This window comes from Rutidosis leptorrhynchoides, chromosome 4, assembly GCF_046630445.1.
Source record: "Rutidosis leptorrhynchoides isolate AG116_Rl617_1_P2 chromosome 4, CSIRO_AGI_Rlap_v1, whole genome shotgun sequence".
In the NCBI taxonomy this organism is placed as follows: Eukaryota; Viridiplantae; Streptophyta; class Magnoliopsida; order Asterales; family Asteraceae; genus Rutidosis; species Rutidosis leptorrhynchoides.
In genome coordinates this window covers 150602301-150625754 of record NC_092336.1, presented here as the reverse complement: position 1 = coordinate 150625754, position 23454 = coordinate 150602301, and positions in this window count along the sequence as shown.

Here is a 23454-nt window from a genome sequence, read left to right as displayed (position 1 = left end):
ACATCTACTTTAGCTCTATCCACTTCAATTCCTTCCTTTGAGATTTTATGACCAAGAACGATGCCTTCTTTAACCATGAAATGGCATTTCTCCCAATTAAGTACTAGATTTGATTGTTCGCATCTAATAAGCATTCATTCAAGATTAACTAGATATGATTCAAATGTATCACCGAAGACTGAAAAGTCATCCATGAAAACTTCCATGCATTCTTCTATCATGTAGTGAAAAATCGCCATCATGCACCTTTGAAAGGTTGCAGGGGCGTTGCAAAGTCCAAATGGCATGCCTTTGTAAGCAAAAGTACCATAAGGGCACGTGAACGTGGTTTTCTCTTGGTCCTCGGGTGCTATTGGAATTTGAAAATATCCGAAAAAACCATCAAGAAAATAATAGTAACTATTTCCGGCTAATCTTTCCAACATTTGATCAATGAAAGGTAAGGGAAAGTGATCTTTTCTGGTGGCGTCATTTAATTTTCTATAATCAATACAAACACACCATCCTGTTACAGTCCTAGTAGGAATAAGCTCATTTTTCTCATTTGTGATGACAGTCATGCCACCCTTCTTAGGTACGCATTGAACTGGGCTTACCCATGGACTATCAGAAATTGGATAAATTAAACCTGCATCAAGCAGTTTAATAATTTCTTTCTTAACAAAATCTTGAATATTAGGATTTAGTCTTCATTGGCATTGCACATACATTTTATGACCTTCTTCCATAAGGATTTTATGTGTGCAATACGAAGGACTTATTCCTTTAATATCATGAATCTTCCATGCAATAGCTGGTTTATGAGCTTTTAGCACAGAAATGAGTTGAGATTTTTCAGTTTCAGTAAGAGAAGACGATATTATTACAGGTAATTCAGACTCACCATGTAAATAAGCATATTCCAAATGGTTTGGAAGTGGCTTTAACTCTAATGTCGGTGGTTCTTCTATCTATGATTTGTATCGATATCTGTCTTCTTCTTTTAGCATTTGAATTTCTTATGTTGTTGGTTCATATCCATTAGCCATAAGTGTAGCTAACAATTCAGTTTCATCAATTGGTTATGTTCCTTCTCCTAAAGAACATTCTCCCGTTCCTTGTAATTCTGGAAATTCTTCTAACAATTCTGCATGTGAATCTATAGTTTGAATATAATAACATGTATCATCTGCAGATTGCGGTTGTTGCATGGCTCTATCAACAGAAAAGGTAACACTCTCGTCCTCTATACTTAGGGTCAGTTTCTTACCAAACACGTCTATTATTGCTTTGGCCGTGTTTAAGAATGGTTTTCCTAATATGAGAGGAACTCGAGAATCTTCTTCCATGTCTAGAATAACAAAATCTACTGGAAATACTAAAGTACCAACTTTAACTAGCATGTTCTCCATTATCCCTCTAGGATATTTTACTGATCGATAGGCTAGTTGTATACTTATTCGTGTTGGTTTCAATTCTCCAAGGTCTAGTTTAGTGTATAGTGAATACGGCATTAGATTTATACTAGCACCTAAGTCTGCCAATGCTTCTATTGAACTAAGACTACCCAGAAAACATGGAATTGTGAAACTTCCTGGATCAGATAATTTTTCTGGTATCTTATTCAACAGTACTGCAGAACAATTAGCATTCATAGTAACAGCCGAGAGTTCTTCCATTTTCTTTCTATTAGTGATTAGATCTTTCAAGAATTTAGCATATCTAGGCATTCCTGAAATCAAATTAATGAAAGGAAGATTTACATTTATCTTTTTAAATATATCCAAGAATTTGGATTGCTCAGCTTCAAGTCTCTCTTTTCTCATTTTACTCGGGTAAGGAAGCGGTGGTTGGTATGGTTTAACATAAGGTTTAGCCTTAACTATGTTATCTTCATTAACCTTTTCAACTACCGATTCTTTTTCCTTATCTTGATCAGATTGTGGTTCTTGTGGAGTAGGAATAGCTTCATCAGAAATTACAGGTATTTCAGGTGGTTTAAGTGTAATACCACTTCTTGTGGTAATGGCTTTAGCTGTTTCATTCCAGGGGTTAGCATTTGTATCACTAGGTAAACTTCCCAGTTTTCTTTCATCTATTAACCTTGCTAGGTTGCTCACTTCTTGTTCCAGATTTTGAATAGAAGCTTGTTGATTTCTAAATACTTGAGCATTTTGATCATTCATTTATTTCTGAGATGTGAAAAACTGAGTTTGAGATTCAACTAGCTTCGACATCATGTCTTCTAAATTTAGCTTTTTATCATCGGTTTGTGGTGGTTTATTTTGAAAAATAAGTCTTTGCTGATTGTAAGTATTGTTAGATACTTGTTGATTGCTAGGACCTTGTTGGTTGTTATATGGAACATTTCGGTTATAATTCTGGTTTTGATTGTAGATTGGTCTTGACGGTTGATAATTATTCTGATAATTATTCCCAGGCCTTTCGTTTATGTATGAAACATTCTCTCTTTATTCCATTGTTAGTTCAATACTGAGACAATCTTTTGTTAAATGTGGTCCTCCACACTGCTCAAAACTAATTCGTATTGAGTGAATATCTTTAGTCATCTTTTCCATTCGTCTCTCGACAGCATCTATCTTTGTGGAAATGGAATCTAAGTGATGGCTAGAATCGGCTCTAGCTGCTTTAGATGATCTAACGATATCTTTTTCTTGGTGCCACTCATGTGAGTGGGAAGCAGTGTTATCAATAATTTTATAAGCATCAGTTTCTGTTTTCTTCATAATGGAACCACCAGCTGCTATATCGATGTCTTTTCTTGTAGTGATGTCGCATCCTTGGTAGAATATTTGTACTATTTGACAAGTGTCTAAACCATGTTGCGGACATCCTCTTAATAACTTTCCAAATCTTGTCCACGCTTCATATAGAGTTTCATTTGGCTTTTGTGTTAACGTAACAATTTCTCCTTGAAGTCTCACGGCTTTAGATACCGGAAAGAATTGTTTAAAAACTTTTTCAACTAAGAAATCCCATGTATCAATCGCCCCTTCAGGTAACGATTCCAACCAATATTTGGCTTCTCCCTTTAAAGTCCAGGGAAATAACATGAGATATATCTATTCATCCTCCACTTCTCTTATTTTAAATAGAGTACAGATCCTATTAAAGGTTCAAAGATGTTCATTTGGATCTTCCTTCGGCGCACCACTAAATTGGCATTGATTAGTTACCATGTGTATAATTTGTCCTTTGATTTCATAATCTGGCGCATTAATGTCTGGTTGAGTAATTGCGTGACCTTGGCCAGTGCGTTTAGCTCGCATTCGGTCTTCCATACTTAGAGGTTCCAGATTCTCCATTATTGAATTTGTTGAATCTGAATCACTAGAGGATTATGATTTAATGGTTGGTTCCTCAACAATCTCTGTTTGAATGATTGGTGGTTCCGGAGAAAAAATTAATGGTTCAGGATCTCTGAATTGTCCCTGAATATTCTCCGGATTCTCAATTGTGAGGTCGGGTTCAAAAAATGGATTATCAGAAATTTGAATTGGAGTACTTGGTCGACTGGATGACGATTCCAAAGAAAAATCAACGGCGACAATATTTTCTAGATGTCTTGATCGAGTTATAGGTGGTGAACGTACAAAAGGTGGTGAACGTTTTGCTCGGTGCATTCACTGAATATCCTATTAGTTATAAAAATAAGAAAAATTATATAAGTTATCAAATTAATAGACTTTTCTGATTTTGCCCACGTTTCGAATAACCAAAAGATGCAGCAGAGGGGCAGGATTCATTTGGTCTCAAGATAATTGAGTACTGTTTGGCTCCAATAACCCGGTCCACGTACAAATCCAACTATTACTACGTACCAGAAAATTTTGATGTCTATCAATTTAACCACTTAAAATAATTTTTCGTTTTGAAATTTTAGAGAAGAAATAGAAAAAAAAAATTCTATGTCCTATAAACTAGAGCGTCGAGAAATAAGAAAGAAAAAGATTGCGTCGGAAAATGTCGAAAAAATAATAGGCGTCGAAAAATAAAAATAAGAAAGTAGCGCGTCGAAACTTAAAAAGTCTAAAAACTAGAAATTAAAAGTTGCGTCTAAAAATATTAAAGCTTAAAAGAAAAACTATATCCCAAATGGCAATAACTTAAAAAGTACTAAGATATAAAAATGGCGTCGCAAAACTCTAAAGCACCTAAATCTTAGTCTAAAGAAAAAGCACTTAAGGGATTTTACGGCAAAACCTAAAAATCTAGAAATAAAAATAACTATGGCGAAAACTATATCTTTAAACTAATTACGAGCGAAAAATACAAATATTACGCTAAAAATAAATAAAAAGATACAAAATATAAAAATAAAACTTAAAGTTGTAAAAAGTACAATTTTATAAAAATATTATTTTTATATTATTTATTTTATAAAACTATTAATTTTATAATTTATTAAAACTAATTACACTTAAAAATACAAATAAATTAAAAGCTTAAAACAAATAATTAAAAACTAAACCCTAATTAGGGTTTATATTAATAATTAATATTAATTAAAACCCTAATTCGATGGATCAGATGTACCGGGCCTGTCAAATCACTCCATGCGATCGCATGGAGTTCTAGTTATGTTTTCATGCGGTCGCATGACCTGCAGATTCGGGCCAAATGCTGCTACAGTAACGGGCCTAGAGGTTTATATATATATATATATTTTTTAATTTTCTGTTTTAATATTTATAAAAAGTATTTATATAAATTAAATAAAACTTATATTTTTACAAACTAAAAATAGAAATAGAAATATTTTATATTTTTGAACAACTCTTAAATATATATATATTTTGTTTTTTTTTCTTTTTATATTTTTGAATATTTAAAACGTATTTTTACAAAAGCGTATTTTTATAAAAGTAAACTAAAAATTAATAAAAATCTTTTTATTAGATAGCGTTTCGCTTCCGGCGTTTAAGCTTGTCCCCGGCAGCGGCGCCAAAAATACTTGATGTTATGCGAGGGGTATATGAAATAGTTATATTTTTTACAACGAAATACTATTAAATACGATACAATTTTACACAAGATATTTATTTATTTATAGAATGGATATACCTAAACCTTGCTACAACACTTATAGGCAGTGTACCTAATCGTACAGTAGTGTAGTTTTTAGTAAGTCAGGTTCGTTCCACATGGATCTTTAGCCAAGCTTAACGCTATATTTTTTTAACTTATAATTGTAAAAATACAAAAATATATATAAGTAGTATTATTATTATAAAAGGGGGTTTTTACCGTTTAATGACCGGTTTGTCGATTTTAAAACTTTAGTCGCAGTTAAAACCTAATGTAAAATATTAAATAAATAAAAGACTTAATTTAAAGCGTAAAGTAAATAACGATAATGAAATTGCGATAAATAAAAGTGCGATAAAATAAAATTGCGATAATTAAAGAAATGCAATTAAATAAAATGACAATAAATAAAAGTGCGATAATTAAAAGTGCAATTAAATATGAAATATATAAATTATGCTTATTTAAATTTCTGTAATCATGATGTTTGACGTGTTGATTTTAGTTTTATTACCATGGGTTAATTTTTCTTTGTCCTGGATTATTCGATATGTCCATACGGATTTGTCCATAATAGTCCATCAGTCATAATCATAAAGTGCGAAAGTCTTCGTCAAATTATTCTTATTCCCGAAGTCAAATATTCCAACTAATTGGGGATTCGAATTGTAACAAGGTCTTAATACTTTGTTTAATGAATACACCAGGTTATCGACTGCGTGTAGTCCAAGGTTTTACTACTTTGTTAACAATTACACCAATTACCCTTGAATGTAATCCACCCCTTTTTCAACAAGTCTATTAACTATTAATCCAGTTCCGTGTCCGGTAAAATGAACAATTATTGGTATTTATAGATATCCCGCCCACCGTGCCCAGTCAAGCGTATGTGGTTATATATAAATACGTCAAATTATAAGTCTATATATTAAATCAACGAGGTATCATTTAATTAATATAAAACCCATTAATAGCCCATAGTCTAATTTCTACAAGTGTCTTTTTTTTGTCCAAACCCCAATTATGGTCCAAAGCCGTATTACCCAATTTTAATATTTAGCCCAACATCACGATTACTTCGGCATTAAATAAGCATAATAATAAATTAGCTACGAGACATTAGTTTAAAAATAACATTAACCATAACTTACAGTGATTAAAAATAACGTAGCGTTACACGGACAGAATTTCGACTTACACCCTTACAACATTCGCTAACATACCCTTATTATTGGAATTTAAAATTAAAATTAAAATATATATATATATATATATATATATATATATATATATATATATATATATATATATATATATATATATATATATATATATATACGTGAGTGAGATAGAGAGATGGATGGATATTGTGTAAAAATTCGTCCAAAACTCGCGAACTTTATAGGACCAGACCTGAAATGTCCCGTTCTTATTGATTAAAAACGTTCCATATTAATTGATTTCGTTGCGAGGTTTTGAGCTCTATATGAGACGTTTTTCAAAGACTGCATTCATTTTAAAACAAACCATAACCTTTATTTCATCAATAAAGGTTTAAAAAGCTTTACGTAGATTATCAAATAATGATAATCTAAAATATCCTGTTTACACACGACCATTACCTAATGGTTTACAATACAAATATGTTACAACAAAATAAGTTTCTTGAATGCAGTTTTTACACAATATCATACAAACATGGACTCCAAATCTTGTCCTTATTTAAGTATGCGACAGCGGAAGCTCTTAATAATCACCTGAGAATAAACATGCTTAAAACGTCAACAAAAATGTTGGTGAGTTATAGGTTTAACCTATATATATCAAATCATAATAATAGACCACAAGATTTCATATTTCAATACACATCCCATACATAGAGATAAAAATCATTCATATGGTGAACACCTGGTAACCGACATTAACAAGATGCATATATAAGAATATCCCCATCATTCCGGGACACCCTTCGGATATGATATAAATTTCGAAGTACTAAAGCATCCGGTACTTTGGATGGGGTTTGTTAAGCCCAATAGATCTATCTTTAGGATTCGCGTCAATTAGGGTGTCTGTTCCCTAATTCTTAGATTACCAGACTTAATAAAAAGGGGCATATTCGATTTCGATAATTCAACCATAGAATGTAGTTTCACGTACTTGTGTCTATTTTGTAAATCATTTATAAAACCTGCATGTATTCTCATCCCAAAAATATTAGATTTTAAAAGTGGGACTATAACTCACTTTCACAGATTTTTACTTCGTCGGGAAGTAAGACTTGGCCACTGTTGATTCACGAACCTATAACAATATATACATATATATTAAAGTATGTTCAAAATATATTTACAACACTTTTAATATATTTTGATGTTTTAAGTTTATTAAGTCAGCTGTCCTCGTTAGTAACCTATAACTAGTTGTCCACAGTTAGATGTACAGAAATAAATCGATAAATATTATCTTGAATCAATCCACGACCCAGTGTATACGTATCTCAGTATTGATCACAACTCAAACTATATATATTTTGGAATCAACCTCAACCCTGTATAGCTAACTCCAACATTCACATATAGAGTGTCTATGGTTGTTCCGAAATATATATAGATGTGTCGACATGATAGGTCGAAACATTGTATACGTGTCTATGGTATCTCAAGATTACATAATATACAATACAAGTTGATTAAGTTATGGTTGAAATAGATTTGTTACCAATTTTCACGTAGCTAAAATGAGAAAAATTATCCAATCTTGTTTTACCCATAACTTCTTCATTTTAAATCCGTTTTGAGTGAATCAAATTGCTATGGTTTCATATTGAACTCTATTTTATGAATCTAAACAGAAAAAGTATAGGTTTATAGTCGGAAAAATAAGTTACAAGTCGTTTTTGTAAAGGTAGTCATTTCAGTCGAAAGAACGACGTCTAGATGACCATTTTAGAAAACATACTTCCACTTTGAGTTTAACCATAATTTTTGGATATAGTTTCATGTTCATAATAAAAATCATTTTCTCAGAATAACAACTTTTAAATCAAAGTTTATCATAGTTTTTAATTAACTAACCCAAAACAGCCCGCGGTGTTACTACGACGGCGTAAATCCGGTTTTACGGTGTTTTTCGTGTTTCCAGGTTTTAAATCATTAAGTTAGCATATCATATAGATATAGAACATGTGTTTAGTTGATTTTAAAAGTCAAGTTAGAAGGATTAACTTTTGTTTGCGAACAAGTTTAGAATTAACTAAACTATGTTCTAGTGATTACAAGTTTAAACCTTCGAATAAGATAGCTTTATATGTATGAATCGAATGATGTTATGAACATCATTACTACCTTAATTTCCTTGGATAAACCTACTGGAAAAGAGAAAAATGGATCTAGCTTCAATGGATCCTTGGATGGCTCGAAGTTCTTGAAGCAGAATCATGACACGAAAACAAGTTCAAGTAAGATCATCACTTGAAATAAGATTGTTATAGTTATAGAAATTGAACCAAAGTTTGAATATGATTATTACCTTGTATTAGAATGATAACCTACTGTAAGAAACAAAGATTTCTTGAGGTTGGATGATCACCTTACAAGATTGGAAGTGAGCTAGCAAACTTGAAAGTATTCTTGATTTTATGAAACTAGAACTTTTGGAATTTATGAAGAACACTTAGAACTTGAAGATAGAACTTGAGAGAGATCAATTAGATGAAGAAAATTGAAGAATGAAAGTGTTTGTAGGTGTTTTTGGTCGTTGGTGTATGGATTAGATATAAAGGATATGTAATTTTGTTTTCATGTAAATAAGTCATGAATGATTACTCATATTTTTGTAATTTTATGAGATATTTCATGCTAGTTGCCAAATGATGGTTCCCACATGTGTTAGGTGACTCACATGGGCTGCTAAGAGCTGATCATTGAAGTGTATATACCAATAGTACATACATCTAAAAGCTGTGTATTGTACGAGTACGAATACGGGTGCATACGAGTAGAATTGTTGATGAAACTGAACGAGGATGTAATTGTAAGCATTTTTGTTAAGTAGAAGTATTTTGATAAGTGTATTGAAGTCTTTCAAAAGTGTATAAATACATATTAAAACACTACATGTATATACATTTTAACTGAGTCGTTAAGTCATCGTTAGTCGTTACATGAAAGTGTTGTTTTGAAACCTTTAGGTTAACGATCTTGTTAAATGTTGTTAACCCAATGTTTATAATATCAAATGAGATTTTAAATTATTATATCATCATGATATTATCATGTATGAATATCTCTTAATATGATATATATACATTAAATGTCTTTACAACGATAATCGTTACATATATGTCTCGTTTAAAAATCATTAAGTTAGTAGTCTTGTTTTTACATATGTAGTTCATTGTTAATATACTTTATGATATGTTTTCTTATCATATTATCATGTTAACTATATATATATATATATCCATATATATGTCATCATATAGTTTTTACAAGTTTTAACGTTCGTGAATCACCGATCAACTTGGGTGGTCAATTGTCTATATGAAACATATTTCAATTAATCAAGTCTTAACAAGTTTGATTGCTTAACATGTTGGAAACATTTAATCATGTAAATATCAATCTCAATTAATATATATAAACATGGAAAAGTTCGGGTCACTACAGTACCTACCCGTTAAATAAATTTCGTCCCGAAATTTTAAGCTGTTGAAGGTGTTGACGAATCTTCTGGAAATAGATGCGGGTATTTCTTCTTCATCTGATCTTCACGCTCCCAGGTGAACTCGGGTCCTCTACGAGCATTCCATCGAACCTTAACAATTGGTATCTTGTTTTGCTTAAGTCTTTTAACCTCACGATCCATTATTTCGACGGGTTCTTCGATGAATTGAAGTTTTTCGTTGATTTGGATTTCATCTAACGGAATAGTGAGATCTTCTTTAGCAAAACATTTCTTCAAATTCGAGACGTGGAAAGTGTTATGTACAGCCGCGAGTTGTTGAGGTAACTCAAGTCGGTAAGCTACTGGTCCGACACGATCAATAATCTTGAATGGTCCAATATACCTTGGATTTAATTTCCCTCGTTTACCAAATCGAACAACGCCTTTCCAAGGTGAAACTTTAAGCATGACCATCTCTCCAATTTCAAATTCTATATCTTTTCTTTTAATGTCAGCGTAGCTCTTTTGTCGACTTTGGGCGGTTTTCAACCGTTGTTGAATTTGGATGATCTTCTCGGTAGTTTCTTGTATAATCTCCGGACCCGTAATCTGTCTATCCCCCACTTCACTCCAACAAATCGGAGACCTGCACTTTCTACCATAAAGTGCTTCAAACGGCGCCATCTCAATGCTTGAATGGTAGCTGTTGTTGTAGGAAAATTCTGCTAATGGTAGATGTCGATCCCAACTGTTTCCGAAATCAATAACACATGCTCGTAGCATGTCTTCAAGCGTTTGTATCGTCCTTTCACTCTGCCCATCAGTTTGTGGATGATAGGCAGTACTCATGTCTAGACGAGTTCCTAATGCTTGCTGTAATGTCTGCCAGAATCTTGAAATAAATCTGCCATCCCTATCAGAGATAATAGAGATTGGTATTCCATGTCTGGAGACGACTTCCTTCAAATACAGTCTTGCTAACTTCTCCATCTTGTCATCTTCTCTTATTGGTAGGAAGTGTGCTGATTTGGTGAGACGATCAACTATTACCCAAATAGTATCAAAACCACTTGCAGTCCTTGGCAATTTAGTGATGAAATCCATGGTAATGTTTTCCCATTTCCATTCCGGGATTTCGGGTTGTTGAAGTAGACCTGATGGTTTCTGATGCTCAGCTTTGACCTTAGAACACGTCAAACATTCTCCTACGTATTTAGCAACATCGGCTTTCATACCCGGCCACCAAAAATGTTTCTTGAGATCCTTGTACATCTTCCCCGTTCCAGGATGTATTGAGTATCTGGTTTTATGAGCTTCTCTAAGTACCATTTCTCTCATATCTCCAAATTTTGGTACCCAAATCCTTTCAGCCCTATACCGGGTTCCGTCTTCCCGAATATTAAGATGCTTCTCCGATCCTTTGGGTATTTCATCCTTTAAATTTCCCTCTTTTAAAACTCCTTGTTGCGCCTCCTTTATTTGAGTAGTAATGTTATTATGAATCATTATATTCATAGATTTTACTCGAATGGGTTCTCTGTCCTTCCTGCTCAAGGCATCGGCTACCACATTTGCCTTCCCCGGGTGGTAACGAATCTCAAAGTCGTAATCATTCAATAATTCAATCCACCTACGCTGCCTCATATTCAGTTGTTTCTGATTAAATATGTGTTGAAGACTTTTGTGGTCGGTATATATAATACTTTTGACCCCATATAAGTAGTGCCTCCAAGTCTTTAATGCAAAAACAACCGCGCCTAATTCCAAATCATGCGTCGTATAATTTTGTTCGTGAATCTTCAATTGTCTAGACGCATAAGCAATCACCTTCGTTCGTTGCATTAATACACAACCGAGACCTTGCTTTGATGCATCACAATAAATCACAAAATCATCATTCCCTTCAGGCAATGACAATATAGGTGCCGTAGTTAGCTTTTTCTTCAATAACTGAAACGCTTTCTCTTGTTCATCATTCCATTCAAATTTCTTCCCTTTATGCGTTAATGCAGTCAAGGGTTTTGCTATTCTGGAAAAGTCTTGGATGAACCTTCTGTAGTAACCAGCTAGTCCTAAAAACTGGCGTATGTGTTTCGGAGTTTTCGGGGTTTCCCACTTTTCAACAGTTTCTATCTTTGCCGGATCCACCTTAATACCTTCTTTGTTCACTATGTGACCGAGGAATTGAACTTCTTCCAACCAAAATGCACACTTTGAAAACTTAGCGTACAATTCTTCCTTCCTCAATACTTCTAACACCTTTCTCAAATGTTCACCGTGTTCTTGGTCATTCTTTGAGTAAATAAGTATGTCATCAATGAAAACAATGACAAACTTGTCAAGGTATGGTCCACACACTCGGTTCATAAGGTCCATGAACACAGCTGGTGCATTAGTTAAACCAAACGGCATGACCATAAACTCGTAATGACCGTAACGTGTTCTGAAAGCAGTCTTTGGAATATCATCTTCTTTCACCCGCATTTGATGATACCCGGAACGTAAGTCAATCTTTGAATAAACAGACGAGCCTTGTAGTTGATCAAATAAGTCGTCGATTCTCGGTAGTGGGTAGCGGTTCTTGATGGTAAGTTTGTTCAACTCTCGGTAGTCGATACACAACCTGAATGTACCATCTTTCTTCTTGACAAACAAAACAGGAGCTCCCCACGGTGATGTGCTTGGTCGAATGAAACCACGCTCTAAAAGTTCTTGTAATTGGCTTTGCAGTTCTTTCATCTCGCTGGGTGCGAGTCTGTAAGGAGCACGAGCTATTGGTGCAGCTCCTGGTACAAGATCTATTTGAAATTCAACGGATCGATGTGGGGGTAATCCCGGTAATTCTTTCGGAAATACATCGGGAAATTCTTTTGCAATGGGAACATCATTGATGCTCTTTTCTTCAGTTTGTACTTTCTCGACGTGTGCTAGAACAGCATAGCAACCTTTTCTTATTAGTTTTTGTGCCTTCAAATTACTAATAAGATGTAGCTTCGTGTTGCCCTTTTCTCCGTACACCATTAAGGGTTTTCCTTTTTCTCGTATAATGCGAATTGCATTTTTGTAACAAACGATCTCTGCTTTCACTTCTTTCAACCAGTCCATACCGATTATCACATCAAAACTCCCTAACTCTACTGGTATCAAATCAATCTTAAATGTTTCGCTAACCAGTTTAATTTCTCGATTCCGACATATATTATCTGCTGAAATTAATTTACCATTTGCTAATTCGAGTAAAAATTTACTATCCAAAGGCGTCAATGGACAACTTAATTTAGCACAAAAATCTCTACTCATATAGCTTCTATCCGCACCCGAATCAAATAAAACGTAAGCAGATTTATTGTCAATAAGAAACGTACCCGTAACAAGCTCCGGGTCTTCCTGTGCCTCTACCGCATTAATATTGAAAACTCTTCCACGGCCTTGTCCATTCGTGTTCTCCTGGTTCGGGCAATTTCTAATAATGTGGCCTGGTTTTCCACATTTATAACAAACTACATTGGCATAACTTGCTCCGACACTACTTGCTCCGCCATTACTCGTTCCGACACCATTTGTTCCTTTTGTTCTATTAACCCCTGGTCCGTAGACCTCACACTTCGCCGCGCTATGACCATTTCTTTTACACTTGTTGCAAAATTTGGTGCAGAACCCCGAGTGATTCTTTTCACACCTTTGGCATAGCTGCTTCTGATTGTTGTTGTTGTTGAGGTTATTATTGTTGTTGGGATGATTGTTGTAGTTGCTGTTGTTGTTGTTGTTGTTGGGCCGTTTGTTGTAGTTGCGATTGATGTTGCGATTGTTGGGATAATTGTTGCGATTATTGTTGTAATTGCTGTTGTTGTTGTATTGGTGATTCTTATCACCGTTTTCCTCCCACTTTCTTTTGACTTGCTTCACATTGGCCTCTTCAGCAGTCTGTTCTTTAATTCTTTCTTCAATCTGGTTCACTAGTTTGTGAGCCATTCTACATGCCTGTTGTATGGAGGCGGGCTCGTGTGAACTTATATCTTCTTGGATTCTTTCCGGTAATCCTTTCACAAACGCGTCGATCTTCTCTTCCTCATCTTCGAATGCTCCCGGACACAATAGGCACAATTCTGTGAATCGTCTTTCATACGTGGTAATATCAAATCCTTGGGTTCGTAACCCTTTAAGTTCTGTCTTGAGCTTATTGACCTCGGTTCTGGGACGGTACTTCTCGTTCATCAAGTGCTTGAATGCTGACCACGGTAGTGCGTACGCATCATCTTGTCCCACTTGCTCTAGATAGGTATTCCACCATGTTAACGCAGAACCTGTGAAGGTATGCGTAGCGTACTTCACTTTGTCCTCTTCAGTACACTTACTTATGGCAAACACCGATTCAACCTTCTCTGTCCACCGTTTCAATCCGATCGGTCCTTCGGTTCCATCAAATTCCAAAGGTTTGCAGGCAGTGAATTCTTTGTAGGTGCATCCTACACGATTTCCTGTACTGCTAGATCCAAGGTTATTGTTGGTATGTAGCGCAGCCTGTACTGCGGCTATGTTTGAAGCTAGAAAAGTACGGAATTCCTCTTCATTCATATTCACGGTGTGTCGAGTAGTCGGTGCCATTTCCTTCAAAATAGTTAAATGGAACAAGTTAATCATACAGAATATTAAGAGTAGTTAATAGTATTTCGTAGCATAATATGAACTCATTTATAAAAGCTTTTTCTTCATATTAGCGTTTTATAAGTTTAAATTCGGGTAGTACCTACCCGTTAAGTTCATACTTAGTAGCTAATATACAATTCAACTACTACAATTCTATATGAAAAACTGATTATAATAATATTTCGCGTTCAAACTTTTATACAATATTTTACAAACTTACAATACCGCTTATTTTACATAAAGCATGAAATATAGCACACAATAACTTTGATACAAGATAGTTGTGAAGACAATTCTAGCTAGTACACAAGTCGTTCAGCAAAGGCAATAAAGACACGTAATTCATACGTCCAGAAACAAGTCATGCATTCTGGTTTTACTAGGACTACTTCCCATCCTTGGTCTTGTGCAACATAACCGTTATGGCCGTTGATAAGACAGCGTGTTGTAACATCATCAAAGGGACGAGGGTTACGTAATGTCCAACAGTCCCGTAATAATCTAAAAACCTCATTTCTTACCCCAATTACCGACTCCGTCACTTGTGGAAACGTTTTGTTTAATAGTTGTAGCCCGATGTTCTTGTTCTCACTTTGGTGAGAAGCGAACATTACTAATCCGTAAGCATAACATGCTTCTTTATGTTGCATGTTAGCCGCTTTTTCTAAATCACGAAGTCCAATATTCGGATATATTGAGTCAAAATAATTTCTTAACCCATTGCGTAAAATAGCATTTGGGTTCCCCGCAATATATGCGTCAAAGTAAACACATCGTAACTTATGGGTTTCCCAATGTGATATCCCCCATCTTTCAAACGAAAGTCTCTTATAAACCAAGACATTCTTGGAACGTTCTTCGAATGTCTTACAAACTGATCTCGCCTTAAATAGTTGTGCCGAAGAATTCTGGCCGACTCTAGACAAGATTTCATCAATCATGTCTCCGGGTAGGTCTCTTAAAATATTGGGTTGTCTATCCATTTTGTGTTTTTAAACTGTAAAATAGACAAGAGTTAGATTCATAAAAAAATACTTATTAATACAAGCAATTTTTACATATATCATAAAGCATAAGAACACTATATTACATATATTACACCACGCGAATACAACTATCTTATTCCGACTCGCTCGTTTCTTCTTCTTCGGTTTTGGTTCGTTTTGCCAAGTTTCTAGGGATATATGATGTTCCCCTAATACGAGCCGTCGTTGTCCACATTGGTTTAGAAAAACCTGGTGGTTTAGAGGTTCCCGGGTCATTGTTACAACTTAAGGACTTCGGGGGTTGACGATACATATAAAGTTCATCGGGGTTGGAATTAGATTTCTCTATTTTTATGCCCTTTCCCTTATTATTTTCTTTTGCCTTTTTAAATTCAGTTGGGGTAATTTCTATAACATCATCGGAATTCTCGTCGGAATCCGATTCATCGGAGAATTGGTAATCCTCCCAATATTTTGCTTCCTTGGCGGAAACACCATTGACCATAATTAACTTTGGTCGGTTGGTTGAGGATTTTCTTTTACTTAACCGTTTTATTATTTCCCCCACCGGTTCTATTTCTTCATCCGGTTCCGATTCTTCTTCCGGTTCCGATTCTTCTTCCGGTTCCGACTCTTCTTCCGGTTCCTCTTCGGGAACTTGTGAATCAGTCCACAAATCATTCCAATTTACATTTGACTCTTCATTATTATTAGGTGAGTCAATGGGACTTGTTCTAGAGGTAGACATCTATCACATAATATCAAACACGTTAAGAGATTAATATATCACATAATATTCATATGTTAAAAATATATAGTTTCCAACAAAAATGTTAAGCAATCATTTTTAAAGAAAACACGGTCGAAGTCCAGACTCACTAATGCATCCTAACAAACTCAATAAGACACACTAATGCAAATTTTCTGGTTCTCTAAGACCAACGCTCGGATACCAACTGAAATGTCCCGTTCTTATTGATTAAAAACGTTCCATATTAATTGATTTCGTTGCGAGGTTTTGAGCTCTATATGAGACGTTTTTCAAAGACTGCATTCATTTTAAAACAAACCATAACCTTTATTTCATCAATAAAGGTTTAAAAAGCTTTACGTAGATTATCAAATAATGATAATCTAAAATATCCTGTTTACACACGACCATTACCTAATGGTTTACAATACAAATATGTTACAACAAAATAAGTTTCTTGAATGCAGTTTTTACACAATATCATACAAACATGGACTCCAAATCTTGTCCTTATTTAAGTATGCGACAGCGGAAGCTCTTAATAATCACCTGAGAATAAACATGCTTAAAACGTCAACAAAAATGTTGGTGAGTTATAGGTTTAACCTATATATATCAAATCATAATAATAGACCACAAGATTTCATATTTCAATACACATCCCATACATAGAGATAAAAATCATTCATATGGTGAACACCTGGTAACCGACATTAACAAGATGCATATATAAGAATATCCCCATCATTCCGGGACACCCTTCGGATATGATATAAATTTCGAAGTACTAAAGCATCCGGTACTTTGGATGGGGTTTGTTAAGCCCAATAGATCTATCTTTAGGATTCGCGTCAATTAGGGTGTCTGTTCCCTAATTCTTAGATTACCAGACTTAATAAAAAGGGGCATATTCGATTTCGATAATTCAACCATAGAATGTAGTTTCACGTACTTGTGTCTATTTTGTAAATCATTTATAAAACCTGCATGTATTCTCATCCCAAAAATATTAGATTTTAAAAGTGGGACTATAACTCACTTTCACAGATTTTTACTTCGTCGGGAAGTAAGACTTGGCCACTGTTGATTCACGAACCTATAACAATATATACATATATATTAAAGTATGTTCAAAATATATTTACAACACTTTTAATATATTTTGATGTTTTAAGTTTATTAAGTCAGCTGTCCTCGTTAGTAACCTATAACTAGTTGTCCACAGTTAGATGTACAGAAATAAATCGATAAATATTATCTTGAATCAATCCACGACCCAGTGTATACGTATCTCAGTATTGATCACAACTCAAACTATATATATTTTGGAATCAACCTCAACCCTGTATAGCTAACTCCAACATTCACATATAGAGTGTCTATGGTTGTTCCGAAATATATATAGATGTGTCGACATGATAGGTCGAAACATTGTATACGTGTCTATGGTATCTCAAGATTACATAATATACAATACAAGTTGATTAAGTTATGGTTGGAATAGATTTGTTACCAATTTTCACGTAGCTAAAATGAGAAAAATTATCCAATCTTGTTTTACCCATAACTTCTTCATTTTAAATCCGTTTTGAGTGAATCAAATTGCTATGGTTTCATATTGAACTCTATTTTATGAATCTAAACAGAAAAAGTATAGGTTTATAGTCGGAAAAATAAGTTACAAGTCGTTTTTGTAAAGGTAGTCATTTCAGTCGAAAGAACGACGTCTAGATGACCATTTTAGAAAACATACTTCCACTTTGAGTTTAACCATAATTTTTGGATATAGTTTCATGTTCATAATAAAAATCATTTTCTCAGAATAACAACTTTTAAATCAAAGTTTATCATAGTTTTTAATTAACTAACCCAAAACAGCCCGCGGTGTTACTACGACGGCGTAAATCCGGTTTTACGGTGTTTTTCGTGTTTCCAGGTTTTAAATCATTAAGTTAGCATATCATATAGATATAGAACATGTGTTTAGTTGATTTTAAAAGTCAAGTTAGAAGGATTAACTTTTGTTTGCGAACAAGTTTAGAATTAACTAAACTATGTTCTAGTGATTACAAGTTTAAACCTTCGAATAAGATAGCTTTATATGTATGAATCGAATGATGTTATGAACATCATTACTACCTTAATTTCCTTGGATAAACCTACTGGAAAAGAGAAAAATGGATCTAGCTTCAATGGATCCTTGGATGGCTCGAAGTTCTTGAAGCAGAATCATGACACGAAAACAAGTTCAAGTAAGATCATCACTTGAAATAAGATTGTTATAGTTATAGAAATTGAACCAAAGTTTGAATATGATTATTACCTTGTATTAGAATGATAACCTACTGTAAGAAACAAAGATTTCTTGAGGTTGGATGATCACCTTACAAGATTGGAAGTGAGCTAGCAAACTTGAAAGTATTCTTGATTTTATGAAACTAGAACTTTTGGAATTTATGAAGAACACTTAGAACTTGAAGATAGAACTTGAGAGAGATCAATTAGATGAAGAAAATTGAAGAATGAAAGTGTTTGTAGGTGTTTTTGGTCGTTGGTGTATGGATTAGATATAAAGGATATGTAATTTTGTTTTCATGTAAATAAGTCATGAATGATTACTCATATTTTTGTAATTTTATGAGATATTTCATGCTAGTTGCCAAATGATGGTTCCCACATGTGTTAGGTGACTCACATGGGCTGCTAAGAGCTGATCATTGAAGTGTATATACCAATAGTACATACATCTAAAAGCTGTGTATTGTACGAGTACGAATACGGGTGCATACGAGTAGAATTGTTGATGAAACTGAACGAGGATGTAATTGTAAGCATTTTTGTTAAGTAGAAGTATTTTGATAAGTGTATTGAAGTCTTTCAAAAGTGTATAAATACATATTAAAACACTACATGTATATACATTTTAACTGAGTCGTTAAGTCATCGTTAGTCGTTACATGAAAGTGTTGTTTTGAAACCTTTAGGTTAACGATCTTGTTAAATGTTGTTAACCCAATGTTTATAATATCAAATGAGATTTTAAATTATTATATCATCATGATATTATCATGTATGAATATCTCTTAATATGATATATATACATTAAATGTCTTTACAACGATAATCGTTACATATATGTCTCGTTTAAAAATCATTAAGTTAGTAGTCTTGTTTTTACATATGTAGTTCATTGTTAATATACTTTATGATATGTTTTCTTATCATATTATCATGTTAACTATATATATATATATCCATATATATGTCATCATATAGTTTTTACAAGTTTTAACGTTCGTGAATCACCGATCAACTTGGGTGGTCAATTGTCTATATGAAACATATTTCAATTAATCAAGTCTTAACAAGTTTGATTGGTTAACATGTTGGAAACATTTAATCATGTAAATATCAATCTCAATTAATATATATAAACATGGAAAAGTTCGGGTCACTACAAGACCTGTCCCTGTTCACCATGCGATCGCATGGATTTTTGCCTTCCAGGCCATGCGATCGCATGGCCAGCTTTTCAAGGTCACATGTCTTTGTTTGCATTCTGCCGACGATTTATATAAATATATATAATATATAAATAATTTTAAGAATTATTTAAATATTATATTATATTTATGTGCATAGTTGACTTGTAATTTTTAGTCCGTTGCGTCGAGCGTTGAGAGTTGACTTTTGTCCCGGTTCCGGATTTTTGAACGTCCTTGCGTACAATTTAATATCTTGTATTTTGCGTTTCGCGCCTTGTACTCTTGTAATTTTGAGACGTTTCTTATCAATAATTTGAACCACTTTGTTTGTACTTTTGAGGTTTTTGGTCGTTTGCATCTTCAATTCGTCGAATCTGTCTTTTGTCTTCACCTTTTATTATTTAAACGAATATTACTTGTACGTAGAACAATTGCAACTAAAAACTTGTCTTTCTTGAGGGATAATGCTATGAAATACATGTTCATTTTTAGCATTATCACTATTATTTTGGGATGAGAATACATGCAGTTTATAAATGTTTTACAAAATAGACACAAGTAATCAAAATTACTTTCTATGTTGGATTATCGAACCGAATATGCCCCTTTTTAGCTTGGTAGCCTAAGAATTAGGGAAATGGCCCCTAATTGACGCGAATCCTAAAGATAGATCTATTTGGCCCAACAAGCCTCATCCGAGTACGGATGCCTTAGTACTTCGAATTATCATATTCGATGAGAGTCCCAGAATGATGGGGATATTCTATATGCATCCTGTTAAGGTCGGTTACCAGGTGTTCAACATATGAATGAATTTTTATCTCTATGCATTTTGCGAAATGCCTGATATGTGATGTATATTTATGGAAAAAATGAAATCTTGTGGTCTATTATTATGATTTGATAATATATAGGTTAAACCTATACCTCACCAACATTTTTGTTGACGTTTTAAGCATGTTTATTCTCAGGTGATTATTAAGAGCTTCCGCTGTTGCATATTAAATTAAGGACAAGATTTGGAGTCCATGATTGTATGATATTGTGTAAAAACTGCATTCAAGATCTTAGTTCGATGTAACATATTTTTATTGTAAACCATTATGAAATGGTCACGGCTAAACGGTATATTTTAGATTATCATTTCTTGATAATCTACGTAATGCTTTTTAAACCTTTATCGATAAAAATAAAGGTTATGGTTATTTTAAGAATGAATGCAGTCTTTGAAAAACGTCTCATATAGAGGTCAAAACCTTGCAACGAAATCAATTAATATGGAACGTTTATAGTCAATATGAACGGGACATTTCACATCACATACATAGCCAAACACTTAACCTGGTTCAAGAAAGTTGTGAAATTAGTCAATATTGTATATTTGATTAATTCTCTCATTCTTCATACTATATTCATCAATATTCATACACATTCATACGATATTCATGTTATTAGGGTGCAACAAGTGGTATCAGAGCGGGTGTTAGATCCGTTTAAACTTCGATCCACTTGAATATCGTGTTTTTGAGTCTTCTAAGCTGAGATTTTTCCTTTACCGAATCTGCATTCTGTCCAAAAACAACAGATTCTGTACCTCCAAAACGAACCTCAATTTATCACTAAAACATATTCTAATTATCATCTTCATATTAGATTCATCTCAGAATCATTAAAACTGAAAAATTCTTCATGATCTTAATCTTCAACCTTTAAACTCAAAATTTGAAGTTTCATAAATCGTAGTTGCTGAAGCATCAAAAGGATTACAACTTAGTGTTATAGATTTGAAAATGAAAATTCGACATCAAGCAGATTTCATTTTCATCAACAAACGAGTTCTAGATCTTAATTTGAAGTTTTGGAGCCAAAAACGTCCAAAATTCAATTCGTGCTATATTGTTGAAATCAGTGCTTGTTATTGATCAACGAGCATTAGGAAATTGATTTGGACAGCATTCATTCAGGAATCATCTTCAGAAACGCATCATATTTCATATTTGGATTTTGTATTCATCACTTGAACACATTCAGTTAGCTTGATTTCGGCAAATTTGTTAGTGTTTTGCTTCAAATTGATACTTGAAGATGTAATTCGGAGCATAAGGATTGAATTGCAGAAGATTTCATGTTTCAATTCGGTCATTTGATTGATTTTGAATCAGATTCATTCATTGATATTATTTGAGATTCGGTGACAGTTATTTTACAAAATCAGATACCGAAACCGAATCCGACATTTTACCGAAACTGAATCTGACACTTTACCGAAACCAAATCTGACACCTTACCGAAATCGAATATGAAACCTTACCGAAACCAAATCTGACACCTCACCGAAACCGAATCTGACATCTTACCGAATCTAAATCTGAAACCGAATCTGATCACTTTGGTATGAGAAACTAGAGATAATGTGCCTGTCTGAATAAGAAAATTCTACACCGTCCAAAAAACACATCCAAAGATCTAGACATAATAAAAAAAATTCACAACAGAAAATCGGCCCCTAAAATGCACGATTTCGAACGAAATTTGCGTACTTTATACAAGGATGACAAATGATTCAGAGATTTCCAAGCTTAAAGCTCAGATTAAGGAAATGAGTTCACTTCTTTCTCAAAGCAAAGTGAGAGAAGAAAATATAGAAGCTAAAGTATGCACACTTCAATAGAACTATGAGCGACAACAAAGAATGTATAAAGAACAAAATGTGTGTGTCATGCTAATCATCAAAGAACTCAAAAAGGAAAAAGAAGTTATCTTTCATAAATTTCCGAATTAAAAGATCAAATTCCAAAGATGGAGCTCAAATCATCTACAAGTTCTTCACAGGAAGAAACACTACCACATTTGAAACTTGAGATGGTGTCAATAGGAGTTAATACTGATCCGATATCAGGGGTGGATGAACCAAAGACTACGATTCCGGATTCTCCTCAAATGGATGAGAAGAAGGTCATCAAAACGGAATCCAATCCTCTTACAGTTTCGAAACCCAAGACATCATTTTCCTCAAACAAAAAGATATATTCAGGTTACGAGACCGATGTTAATTGTCCATTTCTGAAGACCACATATGGGGAGAATGGAGAGATTATGGGTTATCGTGATCAATATGGTTGGTTTCCACATGAAACCAATAAGCCATTCATAGGTCCGAGAAAAACCCCTCGTACCAAAGTTGACCTTGTTTCTAAAACATCAAAGTTTCAGTTTCCGCACTTAACCTAGTTCAAGAGAGTTGTGGAATTAGTGAATATTGTATATTTGACTAATTCTCTCAATCTTCATACTATATTAATCCATATTCATACACATTCATACGACATTGATGTTATTAGGGTCCAACATTTATTGTCTAGGAAACAATACATGAGAAGCGATCTGAACAAGCATTTTGCGTGGCAGGAAAAGTCAAGACACGGTGGGCGGAGAGAGTGGAATCGCAGGGAGGAATGGAAAGATGATAGGGATCCAACTCTAGAAATACGCATAAATGTCATTTGGAATGAGGGAGAGGAGCTAGAGTCAGGCAAAGAATGAAACACATGGGCGTGGATGTATACTGTAATAATTTTTCACACCATTTCAAATCGGCGATTATCAAAGGATCCTATTGTAATTTTTGTAGTGATAGTAAATAAGTCTCTATCCAAAATCTATATAGACATAGGAAGTGAAGCAGATCTTTTATAATTGGATTGTTTTCGATGTTTTTCGTTCAGTGCTAAGGACAGATTGCGCAGCACAAATTTGAAAATTGTTGTATTAATGAGAGCATCTGTTAGAGCAGTTGGGAAAATCAATCTGGATGTTATGCTTGGGATATATCCATTGGTTCGCACAGAAATTGTTGATTGCACAGTGCTGGATGGAAAATCAAGGTTTA